This window comes from Leptodactylus fuscus, chromosome 4 (genome assembly GCF_031893055.1).
Source record: "Leptodactylus fuscus isolate aLepFus1 chromosome 4, aLepFus1.hap2, whole genome shotgun sequence".
NCBI lineage: Eukaryota > Metazoa > Chordata > Amphibia > Anura > Leptodactylidae > Leptodactylus > Leptodactylus fuscus.
Genome location: NC_134268.1, coordinates 159,626,794 through 159,642,306, shown reverse-complemented (window position 1 = coordinate 159,642,306; position 15,513 = coordinate 159,626,794). Strand labels below are relative to the sequence as shown.

The 15,513-nt window shown below is 42.8% G+C and overlaps 1 protein-coding gene and 1 pseudogene across 1 annotated transcript in view; one reads left to right on the top strand and one right to left on the bottom strand.

Moving 5' to 3' along the window:
- The window catches only part of TMEM108 (transmembrane protein 108), a 515,125-nt gene that overhangs the window by 428,057 nt on the left and 71,555 nt on the right, over nt 1–15,513 (bottom strand). The window lies entirely within an intron of this gene.
- LOC142201097 (acyl-CoA dehydrogenase family member 11-like) overlaps nt 3,423–15,513 on the top strand; it is a 49,812-nt pseudogene continuing 37,721 nt past the window's right edge.

Genomic DNA, 15,513 nt, shown 5'->3' with positions numbered 1-15,513 from the left:
CCTATTCTTAATTTTTAGGGATTCTCCAGTGACTGGCACAGTGCCAAGAGAAGCACAAGGTTATTGTGGTGACTATTTTCAAGAAGGAATCTACAGTAGGTCTTCTCCAGATAATTACAGACCGGTGAGTATAACATCCATTGTGGGGAAACTGAGGGGCTCCTAAGTGACTATATACAGGAGTGTGTGACTATACGTAACATTGTGACAGACAGCATGGCTTTACTAAAGACTGACGTTGTCAGACTAACCTGATTTGCTTTTATGAAGAGGTGAGTAGAAGGTGGGACAGAGGGGGGCTGTGGATATACAGTAGGGTTCCTGGACTTTGCAAAGGCATTTGACACTATCCCTCATATAAAGCTACTGACCAAGAGAAAAGAGATTGGAAAAGAGCAACCCATCTGTATGCCAGGGGGTCTAAAATCAACCCCAAAAAGGGTTCTTCTCTCTTTACTCCCACGTCAGAGGGAAGAGACAAATAAAGGGACAGTTCACAAGTCAATGGTAGATGTCATGCCCCCCCCCCCCCCCCACACACACACACACAGAACTCTCCATACAAGATAAAACAAAACTATGTCAGATATTGTGGAAATTACAAGTGCCTCAACCATTAGTCTTTACAATAGCCTGAAAGCAGTGGTTACACAATATAACGTGAATAATAGGGATGCATGTGCTTTACTTTGTGTGGCTCCCATCCCTAGCACTGTTAAATGTTACAGCCTCCTGTTCGAGGTTTGTTTGCTGAGCTTAAACAGGTTGTCCAGGCAAAAAAAACTGCTTTATCGGAAGGGATTCGGGATGTCACAGCCAGTGAGAAGTTTCACTTCAAGACACCTGAGCTGCAGGACCGGACCGTGCTGTGGAGACTCCGGAGCAACAGGGAAAGGTGAATATGAAAGGTGAATTTTCTTTTTATCACCTCTCCCGATGCTAATACTCACATGTCCCATGTGCTTTGGTTCCTCCCAGCACGGTCCTACTGGTCCATTGTCGACTTATGGCAGATGTCCTCACTGCACGTTACTGTTGAGGCCAATTAGCGTCCTCGGTGAAGGACATGTCTCAGGTTCCTTCCTGTGGCCGCTAATTGGTGTCAGCAATTACATGCGGTGAGGACTTCCGTTAGAAGACAATGGGCCAGCAGGATTGGACCGCGCTGTGAGGCATGGAAACACTGGGACATGTGAGTATGGGTTTTTTTGTTTCTTTTTTTTCACCTCTGCAAGCCTGATTAAAAAAAAAAACTGTATTGTTCTACTTATAATTGTCCTGCCATGCTTCCTGATGACAGCAGTTTTATATATTTAATGGATAACAAATGCGCTTTTGTTGACTAGACAACAAATACAACAAATGTTGCTTTAAGGAATGCAAACTCAGATCAAGTCTTTGTGAAAATATGGAAAGACTGTATTCAGGAGAATGTTCATGACAGCAAACCTCAAAAGAAAATATCTGAGGTTTTAAAGTACAAGGGCAAAGTTCCTTGAAAATGCTATAGGTGTGGGAACACAGGCATAGTGGAAAGGATGAAAAGAACTTTGAAGGAAATACAAACTGGATAAGTACTTAAAGGGGCTCTATCAGCAAAATTATGCTAATAGAGCCCCACATATGCGTGAATAGCCTTTAAACAGGCTATTCAGGTACCGTAAATGTTACATTTAATCCCGGTCCCATTTTTAAATAAAAGTATTAAAACATATATGCAAAACTTACCTGAACATGCACCATGGGCGGGGATAAAGGATGCGACGTCAGCTTCGGGCATGCCTGACTCTTCTGTCTTCTTGGAGCAACGCCCTCTGGTTCTGTGTCTTCCGGCTTCTTCTCTTTAAATCCTGCGCCTGCGTAGTAGCGCATCTCTCCGAAGCGCTACTGTGCAGGCTCACTCGTGAACTGCCATTAAATAAAATGGTGAGTGAGCCTGTGCAGTAGTGCTTCGGAGAGATGCGCTACTACGCAGGTGCGGGATTTAATGAGAAGAAGCCGGAAGACACGGAACCAGAGGGCGTCGCTCCAAGAAGACAGAAGAGGCAGGCGTGCCCGAAGCTGACGTCGCATCGTTTATCCCCGCCCATGGTGCACGTTGAGGTAAGTTTTGCATATATGTTTTAATACTTTTATTTAAAAACGGGACCGGGATTAAATGTAACATTTACGGTGCCTGAATAGCCTTTTTAAAGGCTATTCACGCATATGTGGGACTCTATTAGCATAATTTTGCTGATAGAGCCCCTTTAAGTACTGGATCAATGTAAAAAGATATAGCAGATCAGAATTTTATAAGGCTCATGTTCTTGTTCTCCAGTATCCTACAAGGAGCGTAAATTAATAGGCCACAAATTCCAGATCTTTGTATACCTCCCAACCGTCCCGATTTCCGCGGGACATTCACAAATTTGGTGTCCTGTCCCGCGGTCCCGGTCGGTGGGAGGTATGTCCCGATTTCAACTCATCGGCGTCCTCCGCCATCCATGTGGATGTCATACAGAGCGGATGCTGGGGGGGTCTTCACACTCGAGGATAGACTACAGAGCTAACAAGGGTGAGGAAAGCTGGGGTGGGAGGGAAAATTCCTCAGGAAGGATGAAAGTTGACTATGCTCCAGACAGGATAGGTGGAGGCCAGGATGAGAGAGGCATAATTGAGCAAACAGAAGGAGAGGAGAGCCTCCTGCTACCTGTTGGAGGTGAGTATCATCGCCCCTCCAGCAGAGAACTCTATCCAAGGAGCACCTTGGAGGGAACATGAGATTATCAAAGAGGGGAGTCAGAGGGCCCGGAACTCGAACCAATCGTCCACTAGAGCACAGCAGATCCCAGACCTTAAGAAAATGCGATTAGCGAATAGAGTGACCAGAGGATTTGGGATCACACTTTATGGGACCAGAGGATTTGGGATCACACTTTATTTTTACTTTCCTACAACATGTATATATCACCATTTTCTCCTCAGGTTACTCCAACACACTGTCAAATATGAAAAAAAACAAAACTCTTCCCCCCATGTAAAAAGTAATCCCCCTCCCCTCCAACATATAGTCCCATGTGAACAAAATGACTCTTGTAGCTCCTCAAATATGCAGAACCAATATCATACCATATAACTAATATCACCCACCTCCGACCTGCACCACCATATAAACTTGGCCCCTCTTCCTTCAGCCCCTCCATCATACAGTCCCATGTAAAGTACATCACTCCTGAGTCCTGACCCTTTAGCCCTATCTCATATGCAATACCTCATACCTCTCTACCAGCTTCAGCTGCAGCTCCTGCTTACTGTATTGAGCACAAAATTGTAGACTCTGCCCCTCCTCAGAGGCTTCACTTCTTCTCATCACCTCATATCACCTGAAAAAAACTATTCTAGACACAGCGTTATATAGCCTCTGTTGTCTTTATGCAGAGATGGCAGCCCTAGAAGCAGACACCATTGCAGTTGGAGATGTGCACAAATTTGACGAGGACAAATTAGACGACTACTTATCCAGCCATTTGCCAGGCTTCAGCACCAGTCCAAATGTCCCACTGACAGTCAGGAAATACAGGTGAGAGAGATCGGCTTGGTTTACCTCTGGGTTGTCACCTACATTTTCAATGCCAGTGTCTTATGACCCATGTTATGCATATTACACAGCGTGCTGTTGTTCTTCTATTAGAAGCTGCTGAAACTGAAAAAAAAGTCATGAAAAGAGTCAAAATAACCATATTCCAACTGCCATACACACGGTCACTCCACATGCACAATCCAACACTAATATCCAAACTGAGATACACGCATCAGTGGATTAGATACACAGATCAGCACACAGTATCACACGCCAGAGGATTAGATAAGCGGCTCAGCACACAGTACCACATGCCGGAAGATTAGATATGTGGCTCAGCACACAATACCACACGTTGGAGCTATAGATACGCACCTCAGCAAACAGTACCACACGCTGGAGGATTAGATACACAGCTCAGCACACAGTATCACACATCAGAGCTTTACTCCAGGTTTCCATAGCAACCCTGCCATTTTTCTTCACTGCTGTATGTCAGCTTTAAAGGGGTAGGGTGCTGTGGATGACACTTTTACACAAGTTCACTCACATTCACACAGCTTTACTCCAGGTCTCCATAACAACTGATCGCAGGTTTTTCACTGATATCCAAACTGAGATACCACATGATCACATGACGTTATGGACACACAAACAACATACAAAATACACCAGTGCAAAACTGGGCAATTATTATGGGGCCCATTACACAAACAAAAAATGAAATGTACCCATGTGAAGTCAGGTCCTTCTGCTAGTAAATTATAAAACTATTAATCCATGGACATGTGGTACAGTCGGATCACTCCTTCGTGTACAGCCCAGGGGTCTGTCCTTATTCCTTTTTTTGGAAAAGACTACACTTTCTTTGGCTCTTCCTTTACTTTGCAGTTTGTAAATACATATTAATTAAGATTCAGCACAAACTTTTTTTTTTTATTGTCCAAGTCTTTTTTGTGCTGGTCAGTAACACATACGTTACTGATAGCATTTGTGTTCAGTTTTTTCGGCACATGTTTTTTTTTCTAATAGGTAGAATAGTTAGAATCACTTTTTAGATAGAAGTCGTCTATATGTTTCTAGTTAACTTTTAGCTACAATCAGTAACACATATACGTTACTGATCTACACTGGGGATCATAATGGGAGAACAGCACACAGTTTACTAAATGTCAAGGTCATTGTGTAGTCCTATGTGAATATATCCTAACATAAGTAAAATTGCAGTATTATAAGGTTATTTCATAAATTATATTTATTCTAAAGCACAGAATAAAAATGTAAATGAGATTATTGAAAAAGAACTGATCGAAATTAGAGAACACTTTCAGATGCTTGCAAGTTATTGGTGTTAATCTTGCACCGTGCACTAATTTCCTTAATTATCAGACAAACCCTATTTAACTGGCAGCCTAACTTTCCAGTTTTCACTAAGGTAGTCTGCACACGGAGTTTATGCGCATATCACATTGAAAGCAAAAGGTAAAAAAGCCTCCCATTGATTTCAATGGGGAGCATGCGTATGCCGGCACACATTCAAGTCAATGAAATCTGTTTTTTAAGCCGCTCACTCTGAACGAGTTTACGTTCAGAATGAGCGGAGTGTAAACTCCATGTGAAGGCTCCCTGACTCCCTGACTGCAAAAATGGTGTGCCTTTCCAAAGATATTGGAACCCTCTTGAAGCAGGTTGTCCATATAAAGGCCAAAGGATTGACCCTATCAGCCATAGCAAGAGAAGTTGGTTGTTCCAAGTCTGTGTGTAACATCTCTGCTTGTTCGGGTCACTGCACCACCCTCTGCTTGCGTGCTGCGGCGCAGGAGGCAGGTGCAGTTTGGTTCTTGGATTAAAGTTTTTGGTTGCACTGTGTGAACTCGGCTCTAGTTCTGTGATTGTGATTGCACCACACCCGTCTTCTACCAATGTTGCCTCAGTCCATTAAGTGGTTAATTTGTCTTGCCTGTGATTGACAGCCTGCCCTGTCAACTCCATGGGCGGGTTCTTCCTCCCTATTTAGCCTTGGTTCCCATTCACACCAGTGCTTGTTATTGCCGTGTGCATACCTGCTCTTACTGTCCCTGTTTTGCTTATACTATTATCCTTGACCTTTGGCTTTCCTCATTGACTATTCTCTTGACTCCGATTTGGCACTGCATCGCTCGACTGTTACCGAACCCTGGCTAGCTGACCTCCCATTGTTGTTGTTCGTCTTGTCTGCATTTTGTGTTTCACATATTCAGGGAGGGAATGTCTTCGTGGTTGTCACCTATTACCTAGAATAGGGTCTGGCAATAGGAAGGGAAAGTTGGGGGCTTCAGCTTAGGGCTCACTCTCTCTTGTGCCCCGTCCCAGGGTTTTAACAGTTACTGAGGAGTTGCTGTCCTAGCAATTCCCTTACATAATAGCAAGCCCAAAAACCTACATCCATTGCTTCCCTACAGATAGCATGGATCCTATTCAGTGCCTTGCAGCAAAGTTGGAGGGATTGACAGGCCTGATAGCTGAGCTAGCTAAACAGGTTCAGACCCTAACTGAGGCTGCTGCATCATCCCCAGCTGTTTCGGCACCTTATAAGGTCAAGATGCTACTCCCGGACCGTTTCTCAGGGGACCGTGCAAAATTTGAAACTTTCAGGGAGTCTTGTCGCTTGTATTTTCGGATTAATCCACATGTGACTCAGGCCCAAATGGTGGGAGTGGTTATATCTCTGCTACAGGGGGATCCACAAGCTTGGGCCCTTAAACTCCCTCCTGATGCTGATGAGTGGTCTGATGTGGAAAAAAATTTTAAGTCCCTGGGCTCTATTTATGCTGAACCAGACCACATTGTGCTTGCGGAATCTCAACTTCTCACCATGTGGCAGGGAAAACGCTCTGTGGAGGAGTATTGCGCAGAGTTCCGTAAGTACAGTGTAATGGCAGGTGGTGTGAGTCAGCACTAAAAGCTCACTTTAAGCAAGGCTTGTGTAATCGTGTTAAGGAGCTCTAGGTTGGTCACCCAGATCCCCCTACACTTGAGCAGGCCATGACTTTGGCGGTCCGTATTGACCGTAAGATCCGGGAAAATTTGAAAGAGAGAGTAGGACTTGTTTCTTCCACGTTTTCTGTCTCTTCCTCTCTCTCTCCTGAAAAACTCGCCTTTCCTCCCATCACTTCTGGTGAGGAACCCATGCAACTGGGAGCTATGGACGCCAAGACACGACGAGAGCATCGTCTCAGGAATAACCTGTGCCTGTACTGTGGTTCCTCTGGTCATATCATCCGAGACTGCTCGATCAAACCCCTGACACCAGTGAAAAAACTTCAGTGCTTGAGTGGTAATCAGAAGAACCACTCAGGCAACCAGGTATTTGGGGGGAATAACAATAAGATGATGTTATCTGTGTCTTTGTCCTCTGGGGACAGATCTGTTTCTGGTAAGGCCCTAGTTGACTCTGGGTCTGCAGCTAATTTTATTAAATACTCGTTTGTTTCATCTTTGGGCATTGATCTTTTGCCACTTGATACCCCTCTGTCTGTTACTGGAGCAGACTTTGCCCCACTGGCCAGGGGTAAGGTTCAATATAAGACCCCCTTAATTCCATTGCAAGTGGGTTCTACACATTCAGAGGTCATAAGCCTTTTTGTTATGGAGCATCTGTCTGCTGATGTTATTTTGGGGTTCCCCTGGCTGAAGCTTCATAACCCTATTTTTGATTGGGGTAAAAAGGAGTTGGTAAAGTGGGGAGATCAGTGCTCATCCCAATGTATTGCATTGCATTCCTTAGACTGTGACAGTGAGGGGAAGGTCTCAGCGACTAAAAGTTGGGACCGTCCCTCCAGTCTTAAAACCCAACAGTGTCAAAAACGTCAGGTGTTGTTCAAACAGATGGTAAATACAAGGCAGAGAAAATGCTGAATTCCTCTAGAACTGGTTTATCTAGTAAGGGTCCAGTGGCCCCTCATAAAAGGGGGGGTACTGTAACATCTCTGCTTGTTCGGGTCACTGCACCACCCTCTGCTCGCGTGCTACAGTGCAGGAGGCGGGTGCAGTTTGGTTCTTGGATTAAAGTTTTTGGTTGCACTGTGTGAACTCGGCTCTGGTTCTGTGATTGCATTTGCACCACACCCGTCTTCTACCAATGTTGCCTCAGTCCATTAAGTGGTTAATATGTCTTGCCTGTGATTGACAGCCTGCCTTCCTGTCAACTCCATGGGCGGGTTCTTCCTCCCTATTTAGCCTTGGTTCCCATTCACACCAATGCTTGCTATTGCCATGTGCATACCTGCTCTTACTGTCCCTGTTTTGCTTATACTATTATCCTTGACCATTGGCTTTCCTCATTGACTATTCTTTTTGACTCCGATTTGGCACTGCATCACTCGACTGTTGCTGACCCTTGGCTTGTTGACCTCCCTTTGTTGTTGTTCGTCTTGTCTGCGTTTTGTGTTTCACGTATTCAGGGAGGGACTGTCTTCGTGGTTGTCGCCTATTACCTAGAATAGGGTCTGGCAATAGGAAGGGAAAGTTGGGGGCTTCAGCTTAGGGCTCACTGTCTCTTGTGCCCCGTCCCAGGGTTTTAACAGTTACTGGGAATTGCTGTCCTAGCAATTCCCTTACACTGTGATTGCTAGAATATTGCATCTTCACAACATCACAAACTAATTCAAGTCCCCCAAGAAGGCTGGTCGCCCTCGAAAGACAAATGCCAGAGAGGACAAGATAATTGAGAATCTCCATGGGTAATCGATTCAAAACTGCAGCTGGAATTGCTCACCAGTTCAGTACTGAACAGGGTAAGGATCTGTCTGGTCATACAGTGTCTCGATGTTTAAGAGCATTTAGACTGAAAGACGTGACCAAGACTTCTCATAGCAGAAAGAATACCAACGCTAGACTCACCTCTGCTGTGGAGCATGTTGTGTGGACAGATGAGAAGTGCTCCAGAGTTCATTTTAGTGATGAAAGTAAGTTGAATTTATTTGGGTCTGATGGGAAACATTATGTTCGTCGACAAACTGGGAAAAGACTGAACCCAAAGTGTATAAAGAATTCAAGACAGTGTAAGGTGGAGAAGGAAGTGTCTTGGTTTTGGGAATTTTCTCGGCAGCAGGAGTTGGACCCATCATAAGTAGATTCGACCGGAATATTCTAATGCTCTATTTTATCAAAACCAAACAATTTGGAATTCATCTTGGAGGAACTACAACGGCCACCAAAATTTATATTTGCCTTTTGTTACCTCTTCTGTGCCTTCTTGCAGCATCTGGCTATCTGTGTGGCTTCTTGTGGCATCTGGGGCCCTTTTGTGAGGTCATGTACCCAGACGCTTTGATGAGGAAGACACAGAGTACCAGATGCAACGAGAAGGCCCAGAAATGGTAACAGAAGGGGAGTATAAATGTTTTTGGGTTTTTTTCACCTTCCCTGGGCCTCCAGCTATACACTGAGGTTTGAAGAATTCCCAGAATATAATAATTTCCCTTCCTGTTTTATCCGAACAAGTTTGGACCGAACTGGGGATTCACTTCATCCAAACCAGGACAAAACAGATCTTCTGGGGTTAGCCCATCTTTAGTCAGGTAAAAGAAAGAAAAAAATAGCTACAGATCCACATAATCACAAAGGTTTATGGATTTAATACCACAACTGTGAGCAGTCAAGTAAAACCTGTATAACATGTAAAGTATACATGTCGGGAAAGAGGTTATTTTAGTAATGAAGGTGAACTGAAAATGCATAGTAGATTATTTAACCACTGGTTTAACTGTAAAACTGATGTAAATCTTGATCAGTCATTAACATGGCACTTACTCAAGAGAAACAAATAAAAAGGAACAGCAATGTAATAGTTCAGTTTTACATACCTGTTTTTTTTCTGTCTGCCAAGTGTATATGTCTCTATAGCCTAAAACCATATTCAGACAAATATGCTGACTTGCCCATAGACTTTAATGGAAATGGACCAAACAGAGTTCAACAGTGTTTCATTTTCACTCCATTTACTCTGTTACACTACAACTTGCCTATAGTTTAGTCCCCTCAAACCCCCTTGTCTAGTTTGGCTCCAGAATGAGGGGCAGTGACTTATTTTGTCTAATTTGTTTTATAAATCCATTGTTATAGATTTCTAAAATTAATAATTTAAAATTCTTATTTTTTTTTTTTTATCATTATAAATATTATAGATTTGGACAGTCCAACTCTACACTCTTCCTGCAAAAAGATCAGAAAAAATGTGTTCTAAGGAAGACGCCACACAGTCCCCTGCTGCCAGGAGCTGATCGGGTAATGTACCATTCATTGCATAAAAGAAGCAATCACACACACAAAAAAAAATATTCTCTGGCCTGCTAAAAGGGTACATAATGTAAGTTGCAGTGAATGTAATTTTTTATCCACTAGCTATATTTGTGAGTGATCTGTTGCCTTCTGGTCCTTAACATATCATATGACCAGTATTAGGATTCTTCAGATACAGTGCTTTAAAGGGGTATTCCCACGTCGCATACTCACCAGTCTTCGTTGCTGTAAAATCTTCTGTCTTCCTGCTTTGTTGCATCGTTGGTGGGCGGGGTTACATATGCAAAGCCAGCGGCGAGATGCCGCAGGCCCTGCGTGCACGCTCATAGATGGTGAGACCAGTCTAGCCTTCACAATGCGAATACAGACCCGGCATCCGCCTCTCTCTATTACAGCGGATGCCGGGTATGTATTCGCATTGTGAGGGCTAGACTGGTCTCACCATCTATGAGTGTGCACGCAGGGCCAGCGGCATCTCGCTGCTGGCTTTGCATATGTGAATACAGACCTGGCATCCGCTGTAATAGAGAGGCGGATGCCGGGGACGGTTAGACGCCGGCACAGATGCCTGCAACATCACTATGCTCCTGCCCTGCATGAAGCCAACAGCGATGTTGCAGGGATCTGTGCCAGCGTCTAACCGTTCCTGGCATCCGCCTCTCTATTACAGTGGATGCTGGGTCTGTATTGGCGGACCCTTCCCCCCCCAAAGGGTAAACTACCCCCCCCCCAGGCTCGCTCCCGTGCACTTAGCCCCTCCTCCCTCCCCCCTCAGAGCAGGCAGATACATCACTTGACTTATGACCAAATAAGTCAAGGGATGTGTCAAAAAAAAAAAATGAATAAAGTAAGATAGTGGACAAACAAAGCAGTTTTGCTGAAGCAATGTATTTAGGAAAATTCTTACATTCACATTACCGAGCAGTATAGATAGGATCCTTGTGATGGGACAACCCCTTTAAGGGTGGACAGGAAGTCAGCAGGGAGTTCACAAGAGTCCAGGAGAGATAAGTATCAAAGTTTTTTTATGTTTGTATCCTCCCCTGGGTCTCCAATCATTATAATCTGCGGTCTGAAAAGACCTCAGAGTATAATAATTGTTCATAGATTGTTCACGATGGTTGCATAATACTGTGTGCAGGGGTCACTATGGGGCATAATACTGTGTGCAGGGTCACTATTGGACATAAAACTGTGTGCAGGGGCCACTATGGTGAATAGTGCATAGTGGGAAAGTCGTTTGTGAGCTGGGGGTGGGTTAGTTGAGGTTGGGGGAAGGGGGGCATGTCCAATGTTCACCATGGGGCCCAGCCATTCCTAATTATGCCACTGAATGCATGCTAATTATCTAGCAATTTTTTATTTATTTTTTTGCACAAATCAGATTTTTCCCAAACTTTTGCAACTCTTTTTGCTGCCCACAACATTTTTATTGATGGAGGCATGGCATAGGGAGCACAATAGATTTATTGTAATTTACATGAGGGTGTGCCAGATTTATCTATCAGTACACTTGAATATATCAGTATTCATAAATCTTCACTGTGGAAAGTGGAGTGCTATTGCAAAGAGGAAGAGAATAGCTTACAAATTTAGCTTCCTAATAAAAGATTAACTTCTCTACAAATTACATCATGTGCTTTTAATATATAATATAGTTTTGCCATAGGCCCATGATAGCAAACTTATGGCGCGTGTGCCAGAGGAGACACGCAGCGCCCTCTCTGTTAGCATGCACACAATATTTGATTATTAGATTATCTTATTACATTAGAAATCTAATATAAATGCAGGTCAGATAATGCTTGTAGAGAATGAACTCAGTGATATGTGTGTGTTTACATATAGAGATAACAAACAGGGCTTTATCACCAAGCTGCAATTAGCTGAACTGATTGCCTTTGTCAGAGCTGTAGATAACAGTGAGAGCAGTAGTGATGTCACTTGTCCTACTGCACAGGTCTGACGTTGTGGAAACGCTATGTAAACAATGGGAGTAATAATTTCACATAGCAGGAAAACAAGGCAGCATTGCAAAAGCAATATATTTAGGAATAAACTTCAGTTTACATAAGCTACCAGTAATATATATAGAATAAAAGGAGCTGCGTCTTACCACTTTCTATGGCTTCGTTAGAGGTGCAAGACCTTGCCTCTGGACTGAAAGAGGAAATCAGCTGATGAGGATCAAGTGGAGAGATGGTCTGCTGACACTCTTGAGCCTTAAAATATCAGATTCTTTATTCCATAATAGATTTAAAAGATAGTATACAGAAAGTGTCCATCAGAAAAACACACGGTGCGTTAAAAAAAGACGCTTACGCGTTTCGGGGTTACCCCCTTAGTCATAGCATGTTGACCTTACAATGTCTGCGGACTTATAAATGCTATACACAGGTGTAATGCATAATTGCCCTTTCGCATGCAAAGTGAAACAGGTTGGAGTACAATAAAGTTGCATTTGTCAAACAACAGAGCTTTATACAATATTTTTGTTCTGACTATAACGATAGTCTTGTAAATTGTTAACATCAGGTATGAATATATATAAGCATATTTAAGCTACAAATTTTATGTTTATTTATTACCCATTGTTAATTCTTAATATCTATGACGAATCCCCTGTCTTTACCTGTTAGCATTACCTGATCAAAGTTTCTTAGGAGACATTTAAGCCTAAATTGTTAGGCATAATTCTAATGATGATTGATCATATACTAGCCTTCATGATATTTAGAATTCGATAACAGTAAGATGTATTTATACTTATATATAAACTCAGCAGAACAGACAATGACTGAAGTTTAAATAATTCATTCTTAATTTAAACAGAAGCCATCCGATTCACATTTTTCTTAACTAGAACATATACAAAAAACATATACAAAGAAAAAAAGATGTTTATATCGGGGGCATCCTGAGTGTACTTAATTCACCTCTTACTGACCATATATTCAAAATCCATCAAAAGGCATACAGAACTGAGAATAAACATTAGGGGCTGGGTTTATTCTCAGTTCTGTATGCCTTTTGATGGATTTTGAATACATGGTCAGTAAGAGGTGAATTAAGTACACTCAGGATGCCCCCGATATAAACATCTTTTTTTCTTTGTATATGTTTTTTGTATATGTTCTAGTTAAGAAAAATGTGAATCGGATGGCTTCTGTTTAAATTAAGAATGAATTATTTAAACTTCAGTCATTGTCTGTTCTGCTGGGCAGAAGGACGATCCTGGCTAAGTGTCAGAAACGCCCTTCTGACTGTATAGCCCTACGATACCGGGACCGATAGCGCTTTACCCAGGGCACAGATCAGGAAAGCCGACAGTGCGCTGAATTCAGCGCACTGTCAGCTTTCCAGCAGTATATAGAACTGCATGTGCCCGATCTGATGAAAGGTCCTCTTTAAGGATAAATTGCCATGTTGGCACTTTGCAATAATTTTGGGAATTTTGGTTGCAGTTTGGACACTCGGACTCGCCATCAGTGCCATAGGCCGTAATACGAGCTCCTCTTCTTTATTTACTTGGTATTTTCTGACATCTAGGGACAAAGTATGAAAACTACATTTATCATTTAATTCCACTTGGATAGATGTAGTGAGAAAAAAAAAAGTTTCTGTTGGCATTTCTCCACATTGTGGCACCTTAGCTTTAGGCGAAGACCCCACATTTCGGAAAAGCTGCTTATTTTGTTACAGATTTTGCTGTGTTTTATGGAGCCAAAGCCAAAAGTGTATTGAGCGGAAGGGAGAAGTATAAATACTTCCTAGATATTTCCCATTTCTTCTTTAGCTACTCTTAGGTTCTGCCCCCCCAAGAAAAACACATCAAAATTTGCTAAAAAGCAGCTTTTCCACAACATGGGACTTTAGCTGTAAAGAGGTTTTCTTGTGCTGTATTGAAGAAGTTATCAATTGAATAAGTCATCACTATCAGATTGGAGGGGGTCCTATACCTGACGTCCCCACCAAACAGCTTACAGTATCTGCACAGATTGGGGGTGCAGTTTAGTCATGTAAACACCCAACATTTTATATACTGAAACAATAATTTACAAACACAGCCTATATATGTAATCCCAAGGAAAAATAACTAAAAAGCAAAAGGACCAATATGTTATTGTAATATAAATAGGACTAACAGACATCCAGTAAAAACAATAAAAAGAGATGAAGGTCGCGTTTCGATTCCCAAACCAGCAATAAATACATATATATATATATATATATATATATATATATACACTCACCGGCCACTTTATTAGGTACACCTGTCCAACTGCTCGTTAACACTTAATTTCTAATCAGGCAATCACATGGTGGCAACTCAGTGCATTTAGGCATGTAGACATGGTCAAGACAATCTCCTGCAGTTCAAACCGAGCATCAGTATGGGGAAGAAAGGTGATTTGAGTGCCTTTGAACGTGGCATGGTTGTTGGTGCCAGAAGGGCTGGTCTGAGTATTTCCGAAACTGCTGATCTACTGGGATTTTCACGCACAACCATCTCTAGGGTTTACAGAGAATGGTCCGAAAAAGAAAAAACATCCAGTGAGCGGCAGTTCTGTGGGCGGAAATGCGTTGTTGATGCCAGAGGTCAGAGGAGAATGGCCAGACTGGTTCGAGCTGATAGAAAGGCAACAGTGACTCAAATAGCCACCCGTTACAACCAAGGTAGCCAGAAGAGCATCTCTGAACGCACAGTACGTCGAACTTTGAGGCAGATGGGCTACAGCAGCAGAAGACCACACCGGGTGCCACTCCTTTCAGCTAAGAACAGGAAACTGAGGCTACAATTTACACAAGCTCATCGAAATTGGACAATTGAAGATTGGAAAAACGTTGCCTGGTCTGATGAGTCTCGATTTCTGCTGCGACATTCGGATGGTAGGGTCAGAATTTGGCGTCAACAACATGAAAGCATGGATCCATCCTGCCTTGTATCAACGGTTCAGGCTGGTGGTGGTGGTGTCATGGTGTGGGGAATATTTTCTTGGCACTCTTTGGGCCCCTTGGTACCAATTGAGCATCGTTGCAACGCCAAAGCCTACCTGAGTATTGTTGCTGACCATGTCCATCCCTTTATGACCACAATGTACCCAACATCTGATGGCTACTTTCAGCAGGATAATGCGCCATGTCATAAAGCTGGAATCATCTCAGACTGGTTTCTTGAACATGACAATGAGTTCACTGTACTCCAATGGCCTCCACAGTCACCAGATCTCAATCCAATAGAGCATCTTTGGGATGTGGTGGAACGGGAGATTCGCATCATGGATGTGCAGCCGACAAATCTGCGGCAACTGTGTGATGCCATCATGTCAATATGGACCAAAATCTCTGAGGAATGCTTCCAGCACCTTGTTGAATCTATGCCATGAAGAATTGAGGCAGTTCTGAAGGCAAAAGGGGGTCCAACCCGTTACTAGCATGGTGTACCTAATAAAGTGGCCGGTGAGTGTATATATCAACAATTATAGTCACATATCCCAATAAAACAACAAATACACTAAATTCATCAAATTAAATAGTAAAAGTTGAAATAGCATAATTGTGCATAGATCTACAAAAATAATTATAACATTGTGATCGTGTGTAAGTGTGTATATAGAGAAAGACATGATTAAATACAAATAATTTCATATAGAGCAAAATTCATACCC